Below are 10198 nucleotides of genomic sequence, written 5' to 3' on the forward strand. Positions count from 1 at the left end.
TGTGCATTAATAAGAAGTTATTATTTCAATATTAATATAGAATAATGCAGCATGCAGGTTTATAAAGTGATCTTTTTCATATTAAGCTGGCTAGCAATAGTCACCTTGGACTGCTAGGTTTAGAAAGAGTACTCTCATTCACACCCACTGGTAACCTGTGATCACTACCTTTTTTTCTGTAGTGGCTGCTATGTGAAAAGAGTATATTCAACCATTCAAAAATGGGAATACCTGATTATATAGGCATGTCTACTACACTGTCTTCTGACCAAGTATTCTGGATAATTTATATTTATATTTGTGAAACATTTGTGGAGTAACTCTTTAAGGCTCTGTGAACCAAACTAGTACAGATTTACAAAGCTCATATTGGTCAAATGATGGGCTTGTTGGCATTTCTGCAGTTTTGCTGGCAGGGCTGCTCCTTAAAAGCAGTTCAAAACAGAAAATAATTTTTCCTGTGTGATTGCACCTACGACAGGCTTTGGAAATTTGATTTTTATGTTTTAAATTCTGTAACCGACACTATAGTCCTGGCAGGGGATTAGCCTGATTAGATTCTTGGGACACATCTCTGGTGTTCTCCAAGGAATAAGATGAGCTGGCTGTCAAACTCAGGCTCACCAACCATGCTCATTGTGGCCCCTCATGTCTGCCTGAAAAGGTCACTTCAGCAGAAATAGCCATGCCCTCCAGAGTCTGCAAGCACTGTTATTGTCTAGTTTCTGTTCATATAGTCTAGTTTCTGTGTATGGAGCTGAGTATGCTATAACCCAGATAGGCAGTAGATACCCACTCTGTGGATGCATTGAGCTGCAGGATAATACCTGAGAGGATAATATCTAGCTGTGGGCTGATGTTTTGTGGATAACAGAACTCTCAACACTTGGTTTTGAGCCTCCTTTTTACCCTACATCATAAGCATAAGGTGGTTATTTTCACCTTACTCAGCAGCTAACAGAGCTACCTGGTTGCACCGTATATCCAGACAAGAGGGGTAACAACTTGCCGGTGCTGTGAAAAGAAACGGCAGAGGGAAGGAATTTTGGCTGTGACCATCCCTTTCACACAGAGCTGGTAAAAGTTAAAAAATCATCCAGAGTCGGGGAAGAAGCCCAAAGCAGAGACGTGCTATAACACGTCTTCTGACAGCTCACAATGTGCCTCGACAAATGATTTGGGGTGACAAATAGAAAATAGACAAATATGAATAGACCTGCTTTAGGAAGTATTTGGGATTGAATTAGAATTGATTAATGGATTTTATGTTGCACAAACAGAATGTCCCTTTTTAACCCTTGCATGTTACTGCTCAGGATGGTCCCTAAGTATCATGGAAGTCTCCCATTGACTTCAGAGGAAGGGGAATGATAAAAAGGAGGCAGCAGGATGAAACGCTATCACTTACTCAGGGTTTTAAATACAAGGCTTGTTGGTGTCTGTTTTCCACTGTGTCTAACCTAGTGACAGTGGTTTGCCAGGTATCTTTCTCTAGGCTCCTGAAAACACATACATTTTCTCTCTTGTCGCTCAGTAGAAGGTGCTTTCTGGGGATGTAGTGGATTTAATTATTTAAGCCTTGTTCATGTTCTGGTACTGTATAGATAGCTGTACCTTAAATCTCTGACAGTAACATAATGTGTATTGGGATTCTCAACGGAAGAAATATGCAGACAATATGGTCACTACTGTAACACCCTTTTATTAAGCTGCAATTGTAATTCATGAAATCATTGCAAAATAATAAAGAAATGGTTGGAAGATAAATACCATAGATATGGTCCCTAGAAACCACTGCTCACTTTAATTGAGAGCAGCTGCAATATTGCAGAAGCCCAGGGAATGTTGCAGTTCATATTCCCCCTCCCCGGCTCTTTCTAGGGGAGCACAATACATTTTGACTAACATAGATCCTGGCAAGTCTGTATGCAGATATTTTTCTTAAATTAAACAAAATTAATTTAAAAGTTGCTTGTGCTCAGGAATGTTGATCAATAGATGCTCTACAGCTTCAGAGCCAAACAGGCTGCTGTTTTCCCATTTCCTTTGTTCTTGAAAAATTGCTTGTACATTGGGTTGTGCCTTTGAGATTTCCAATTGAATGGGGCATCTGGGAACTTAAGGGAGCACTTGCTCTGCCAAAAATTTGCAAGCACAAATAGAAATGAATTGGAAAATGTATATCTAAGTTATCTGGTTCATCTTCCAGTCCGAAGATTCTGTTTGGACTGGTCTTTCATGTTACTTCTTTATCATTACTTCTGGAAAAAATGCATGAAGTCATACAGTGCTCCCAGAACTCGTATCTCTATTGAAACAGGCATTAGGGCAAAGAAATAGTAAGAACCTGGTATTTTTCAGTCCCACTTCTATAACTGAGGAGAAACGATAACATACTCAGAGTCTGAAAATACTCCTGTGTGCATTTTTGGAGACAGAAAACAGGTATTAAGGAACACAGAGACAAACAGCTTAGTAGTCCAGGTGCATAACTTGCACTTTTAAGTAATTCTCCCCCCCACGCCCATATAAACCATTTTATTTTCCTGAAAGCCAAGTCAGATGCACAACCCAATATCGCCGTTTAACCGCATCAAATCTGCCTTTGTGTACCTCTCCTTTTGCTAGCTTTAAAGACTGACTAAAGTGAGTGCAATTCTCTGGGGCAACCACCAAGGGTTAGAAACCTTCAAAACAATGGCCAACCAAACACATTCAGTTCCTGCCAATGTATAGCTCAGTCAGCTGATCTAAGATAGATTTTATAGTGTATATATGTTGGAGAAAACATGCAGACAGCAAGACAGCATCTCAGAGTGGAACACTGCACCTCATGCAGAATAAATCTGCTAAGAATTAGGCTTGCAGGTTAATCCTTGTCCTGTGCATTGCACTAGCCATTTGAAGTGTATACCACACTTACTTGTTTAAAAAATATGTTGCTCCTCCTTATGAGATTTTTATAAACCCTAATATGTAATCTCTCCAGATGGTTATGGGAGGGACATTGGTAGCATTAAAAAATTTTTATTTTCCGAGGAGAAAGTGAGGCACAGCAGCTGTGTCTTTCACCCAAGATCTAGAAATTCTGAGCAAGAGAAAGCAAAAGAATCCAAATCCCCCTTACTCCAAGCCTCTCTTCCTTCCCTGCTAATATTCTGTCTTCCTCTTTAATATTTCAGATTAACCATACAGTGTGTAGGGAAAGGGTTCATAATGAGATTTTCTTCTGTGGAATTTTTCCAGGGTTCCACCTAGACATGGCATTTTTATTTTTATTTTCACAGAAGGACTCTCCCTTCCCCAGGCCCCACAAAAGTTTCTCTGATGGAGAGATGGGACAACTTGGGAGGTCTGTGTGAAGAACTACATTTTGCTGGATACATTCCTGCTGTTAGCAAATTGCTCCAATGGGAGGACCAGCCAACTAACTCAGTCAACCTACTAAAATGGATTCCCTATTTTATAGAGATAGATCCTCTCAGTTAACTCATCTGTTAGATTGTAAAAAATGAGAGAAGACAGAGCACACACTACATGGGGAGAGTAAACAAAGGCTAATGGGTAAGGTTTTGTTGGTATCAACAAAGGTTGGTACCTCCCTGTTTGCTCTTTGCTCTACATCAGTTTTCATGCTTTCCCTGCCTCTCTTCACTGATTCTGATTTTGATCCTGTAAACATAAACCAGTCAAAAATTTCCGCAGGGAGCAAACAAAGAACTCCTTGCAGATTATTGCCAGGATTGTCAAAGGGAAAAGAAGTATATGCAAACCCCACAAAGAATTCTCAGGAGACCCTCATCAATGTTTGGATTTAACCTGAGCTCTGTGAAATATGAATCCACTGCTCTTTACTGCTACCTGTACAAGTCGGAAACTGCCCAAGCAATTGGAAAACTGGTCCTAAGTTACAGGCTTTGACTGGATGTTTCCTTCAGTCAGCTTTGGCAGCCTATGAAAGAATACTGGCTTTTGGAACAGCTAGTTCATCACATGAAAACCATACTACAGAATTGTATTATTTCTGCTGCTGTCTTCGAAGACGGGTCTCTGGTTCTCTCTCTTGTAGTTCATGAATACTCTCAGTTGGCTAATTTTGCTCTTGTTAGTTTTCTGGCAGCAGTACTGTTACGTCAGTGAGTTTCTCACAGTGTTGGATAGCTTTTGAAAGCTGGTCACATTTTTAAAAAGAGCAATGGGTAGTTATAGCTGTGTGGCTTTTTTTTTTTTCTTCATTGTAGCTAGTCAAAGCAACAGATATGTCAATCAAATCTAAAATCTGGGCTTTAAAGGCAAGAGAGCAGGGCATAGACGGGTAATACATTAGAATGTCTGTCAGATGAGCGATCGAGCCAAGGCAAATAACAAGATGGGAACTGTTTATTGTGCGTCTTTTTATAGGCTGTATGCAATAGTGAACAATGCAGGGAAGGCAAATAGGATGCATTTGCTTACCGTCTCAATGTAATTGAAGATCATTCAACTGCAATGGGAGCAAAATATGACTTCACATGGCAAACAGCTAGCTAAAGGAACTGATTATTGCAGGTTTCAGATCATGAACTTAGCAAGCCTAAAGAAAGCAACTAGATTTTTATAACCACGTATATTCTGTTTAAAACAGTAAACAAAGAATGAAAGCTGTAGAGAGACAAACCCTCAGCTCATGAAGCTGAACTCATTCTAATGGAAGTTATTAGTGGCTGGTCTAGACAGTTAATTGAGCACAGGCAGCATTATATGCCAGTAGAATGGTCTGTAGCTTCCCTCTGGTTTCATGAGCCTTGATCGATCGCTGACATTCTTGGAGATGGGATATCAGACAAAACCAACATTGATCTGATCATTTTATTCCACATCAATATGCATGCTCCTTAGTTACTTCCTGCTATTTTCAAAGTCATGGTATGGTGCTTTTTGCCAGCGTTTCTGGCAACATCACTGAACAATGGCAGCCTAGATGCTAGCAGGTTATGTTTATGTCTATAACAAGTTCAGCTATCCAGGGCTGGTGTGGGTGTAGGAGAAATTAGTTGATCCTTCATCTCAAAAGCAAAATAAGAAAAAAGGGGAAAAAATTAATTTCCAGACTCTTTGGCACAACTCTGTGGGAAACCCATATTCTTTCATCTTTAACTCATGGGGCATTTTTATTGTGTTGCTTTTTGTTGTTATACCATATTTATTGTGTATTGCTGTATTAATTGTATAAAATCTGCGAGATGGCAAATTAGCTGTAAAATCATACCATACCTGACAAAAAGATATGACACAATATTATTTTAATTGGTCTTGATTGTTTTTTCAGTCACTCTCTGAAGACAGTAAGTCCCTGTCTTGTAACTCTATCAGAAATGCCGTCTGCTACACAATTTTTGCATGCCTAGCTGTCTCCTCTCGCAGTTTGGTTTCTCGAGTCAAAGACTCACTCTGTTGTATAGGAAAACACATTCATCTCCTTGTTTACCATGCATGGATGCTTGTTACAAGATGCAACCATTCTGCTGTTCTAGAGATGGGTGGCTATATTATGTTTTATTGACAAAAGGGTTGATGCAGAACTAGCATTATAATAGAGTATTATTTTTTAAAAATGCAACAATATGAGCTCTGGATCAAAAGATGAATACCAACTTGCAGTATACCAGCTAAGCTTTGTTAGCTTATATTTGGATCAAAATATAGGATTTATATAAAGGCATGACATTGGCTTGTAACTCAGAAGGACAATTCCCATTACAGACCTCTGTAATTTCAGACCTTGCATGGAAAAAACCCAAACCAAATAAAACTAAACATCTGCCTGCTTGTATCTCATGTTCCTTGGGTGGACAAAAGAAGGGAACAGGACTCCCAGGCTATCTTCAACTTGCAGACAAGGGCAGCTAAGCCAGCACACCTTTGTAAATGCAAGCTAAACGACCTAGACTTTCTCTCAGGCATGCAGAAACCACTCTGCCCATGAAGACCTAAAGAATTTAGACTCTTGGTTTGGTGTTCAAAATGGTTCACAGGTGCAGAAGGCCAGATCCAGTGAGGACTTAGGTGTCTAAGAGTTAATTCTTGCAACACCAGTCTTTTGATGTCTGCTCCTCGGAGCTCTGTGCTAGATGCCTAGGCTCTCTCTGTAGTAGGAGAAGAGCTGGGCTCCAAAACAGCTGGCAAGTAGAGTTGCTTTAAACTCCTGAACTGGCCAGCTGAGAAATTTGAAGAACTTAGGTAAATCTGTAAACCTCCTCCACAGTGGATCTCATTCAAGGCTACAGGAACTGTTTCCGTTCATTCTGCATCTACACTTGAAAGAGGTTACTTCTTGAAAGAGGGACTTCTTGGAAGAGGTTACCAACATCCTTTCTGTCAGGAATTCAACACTCATTTTCCTTCTGAAATGAGGCTCCAGTTCTAGTAGCCTAGCCATTTTGCCTTTGGTATAACAGTTTGAGCACACACCTCCGAAACACGAGGGTCAATCCCTAGCTCTGCTGCTGGGGATTCACACTCAAGAGAATTGCTCTCCAGCAGGGTGCTTTAACCACCAGATTAAAGGCTATTAGAAGGAGGAAGAAGATGGGCTTTCTCCATTCCTTCTGTTAGGGTTGTGCCATTGCAAAATGTAAATAAGAGTCTAATGCCAAGCATGACTTCATTCTAATGGTTAAGAACGTTCCAATTGCTGTTTTCAGTGTATTTTCTGTTAACTTAACATTAGCTTAGAAATATGAATGGTCCTGGCAGACAGGATGAGAACTCAGGATTTCTCTCTTTGTGCTTGTTTTAAAAGAAGAGGATGGCTGATACTGCATTTTCCAAGACACCTAATTCTATCAGTGTTTGCCATACATACTTCTTTTCTAGCCCTGATAAAGGACAGCCCTGCACATCTGGGAAAGCAGAAGTTTCAAGCTTTTCCATGGCACAGATAGAGGTGTCTCATATTTTTCAGCTAGATGCAGCTGAGCAGAGCTTTCCAGGGCTACATCTCTGTATGGGGAGTTAGCCTGGGTTTGGATTATATCCGTGTTCTTTTTCAAACCTAGGCTAATATCATGGAACACTGGGGTGAGTGAGGCTCCTCAGCATGCCAGGTTCATTGCTCTGTGGCAGGCTGTAGGCTAGCTACGGTACTGAAAACCCGCTAGATCTGAAAGCAGATCACGTGTCAATCTGATCCATATGTGCAAGCTTGCATTGGTGTGTGCATACTGATGTGTACCAAATATTAATTAAAAAAAATTACACAATGTTCAAAGCTAGAGAATTAAACAACAGTAGGATTGTCATCTGGCTTGCCATCTGCTATAATATTAATGCATGACAGTGAAATGTCTTTTCTATTCATACCTGTATATCTAATTGTCCCAGTTTAAACCCAAATGGGCTAGAAAGAAATAGAGTGTAAGGACCCTACAGTACTCTCACTTTATTTCCCATCAGGGCCCATGCCTAATGTCCTCTTGGAAACAAATTTTGAGCAACCATGTCCTCTGAGACGAGGCACGAGTATCTTCACAAGGGACTTCTACAAGACTGTTCTGTTTGGTATTTCATGCAAATACGTAGACACACTTATTTCAGAGTTCAGATTTCTTAGACTTTTACTCTCTTTTGGTTTCACGTTACTCTTCAGATACTACATAATGACAGGCATCATTATAAGCAGAAGGATAGTACTGCTCTTCTGTTGGGTGTAAATCTGGAGCAAATCCATCGATGTCAGAAGTTTTAACCTAGATTTGGTTTTGTGTACACAAGAACAGAATTTGGACTATACATCTTATTTTTCTTTTGATATAGTTGAGTGTATCCAGAAACAAGAAAGCCATATCAAGCCCCAAATCATAAAACTCAAGTTTTTAAAGATATCAACTTTCTTTTACGACCTGGGTGGCCTTCACCATGTCTGGGAAAACATGAACTCAGTGGCCCTGGTAATGCATCACCTGTTTTTTTTGCAGACTGCTGTAATCAATTTGTCTTTATCCACCACATTACCAAAAGACACTATTAAAATTCATATCTGTGTGTTCTCCCCAGAGGGTAAACCATCAGAGATCTCCAGGGTTTTGGAGGTTTTTGTGGAGATGCAGAAGGCTTTAATCAGGTTTAAAATAAGATCAAATTTCTTCCCTACAGTAATTTCAGATACTTCCACCAGATTCCTGTAGGGCTATTTTGCACTCTGAAAACTTGATCAATCCTCAGCCTCACAAATTATAGTTTTTGTTTACAAAGCAGATGACTGCTGCCCTTAACCAGTGTTCCCAGGCTTAAATAATGATGTTTCAGTTTTTTTGCTTAAAGACTTATGATGATGTCTCCTGTAGACCCTGGAATGGATAATTTGGGAAGCCTAAGAATACGTTTGGGCCTGAAGGATCTTAGCTGCACTTAGGATAATCTTTAAGATACTCAGTATCCTTTAAGAGCTGAATCCTCAGGCAAAGCTGTTGAAACAAATAGAGTTCTGCCCAAGGAATGAATGAATAAGAACCAAGTAAAAACTTTAAATTTTGGCCCCAAGATATTCACATCTTCGAAACTGCCAGGAAAGACATAGTACTGTTTTATCTAAGGGATTTGTTTAGCTGTTTTACTAAAACCCTTGTCATTATAAGGAAAGGAAGGCGACTCAGTTCTTCTTCCAGATGCCTCTCCCTGTTAAGCATGACCCCAGGGAAGGTGAACATCCAAAAGAATATGTCTTTGGGCTACCATTCCCCTGCTTTTATTTCATAGAATCGTAGAATGGTTTGGGTTGGAAGGGACCTTTAAAGGTCATCTAGTCCAACCCCCCCTGCAGTGAGCATTTGAGGCATCTTCTTTCCGAAGAGCATCTCATGAAAGCAAGCAGAATTCCAGAAATAAATAAAAATACAAAACTGATTGGAAAGGGGGAATACATGTTAGTAATAATCCCACAATGAGAACTGTCATGAAGAACCTACTGGGCTTTCAGAGCAGAGCTGCCAGTAACTCTGCACCTGTGTCTGTCTACCCATTTACGATGTTCTACTTGTCCGTCATGTCCCAGAGTGGTGTTCTGTGGAAATCCATAAGAACACTAGATTACTTTTTGCAAGAGACAAATCTTAGATTTCAAACACTGTAAAATTTCTTAGAGGAAATGAGTACCTAAATGGGGTTTGGCTTCTCCAATATTCCTTTTTAATAACTCTCTGTATCTCCTTTTTTTATTACTTTTTGCAACATTATATTTCTTGTATCCAATAAATGTCCCTTCAGTGTGTATTGCTCTATTTTTTCCAGCATGAACAAAAAATTGTGCTTCCTATAACTGGAGTCCCTACGCATAAACACTGACCACTTGAGTCCCTTTTTGCTTCATTCATACCGTTTCCCACAATCTTCTGCTGTAGCTTCTACTGGATTCTACATCTATCCACTTACAACATAAAGTCTTGAGTAACAGCTAAATCTGGAGCAACCATATGCATTGTTCTATGAGTAGCTAATGAAGCCTGAATACACTCCCTGCGGGTGTTGGGTATCCTCTGGTTCCCCTCCTCTTTTTTGCTGAGAACAATCCCACATTTGACTTTCCCTACCAGACAAAAAGAGGAGTTTTGCAGCCAGCCTGGAACAGTACATGTTCTGAATGGCCAGACAATCATTTGTACTGATTGGATAAAGAGCTACTGTCAAATTTAACATATTACACCTGAATTCTGCCCAAATTTCCCTCTACTGGAGCAGTCATTTAGATCCCTCTCATTTACTTGTAGGAGCCTAATTATTTTTGAGACCTTGACTGTTCTTTCAAGTATGGTTGAAATTGAAATTGATGGATTGTTTCTCTAGAAGAACAGGCTTAACATGATTGCTGGTGGTGTGCCATCCATTTTGCAGAATGTATTAGGGGTTTCTTTTAAAAGTATACAAATCTAAGAAGCTTGTCCTCCCCACAGAACAAAATTAATTATCAAATCATTACATCAAAAGCAAATTGCCTTCCTCAAGTATTCCACTGCTCTGCAGTCTTCCCCACACTGTCTCTGTATTGAGACTCCCAAGTCCCTGCAAAATTAATAGAGCCTTGCAGCTTGCTCTGTTTATGTAATAGGTGTACTGATGCAATACAAGTATCTTTCCATCAGCACCTATCTTCAGGACTAAGGTGGTTTCAGCTGATCTTCTCTGCTGACTGCAGCAGTGACAGAATCCTGCAAAAACAGACTGG

The 10198-nt window shown here is 39.9% G+C and overlaps 1 protein-coding gene across 1 annotated transcript in view; it reads left to right on the forward strand.

Annotated features, from left to right (window-relative positions):
• The window catches only part of HMGA2 (high mobility group AT-hook 2), a 170800-nt gene that overhangs the window by 24585 nt on the left and 136017 nt on the right, over positions 1–10198 (forward strand). The gene's annotated exons all lie outside the window — the stretch shown is intronic.

Source organism: Phalacrocorax carbo, chromosome 1 (assembly GCF_963921805.1).
Source record: "Phalacrocorax carbo chromosome 1, bPhaCar2.1, whole genome shotgun sequence".
Taxonomy (NCBI): Eukaryota; Metazoa; Chordata; class Aves; order Suliformes; family Phalacrocoracidae; genus Phalacrocorax; species Phalacrocorax carbo.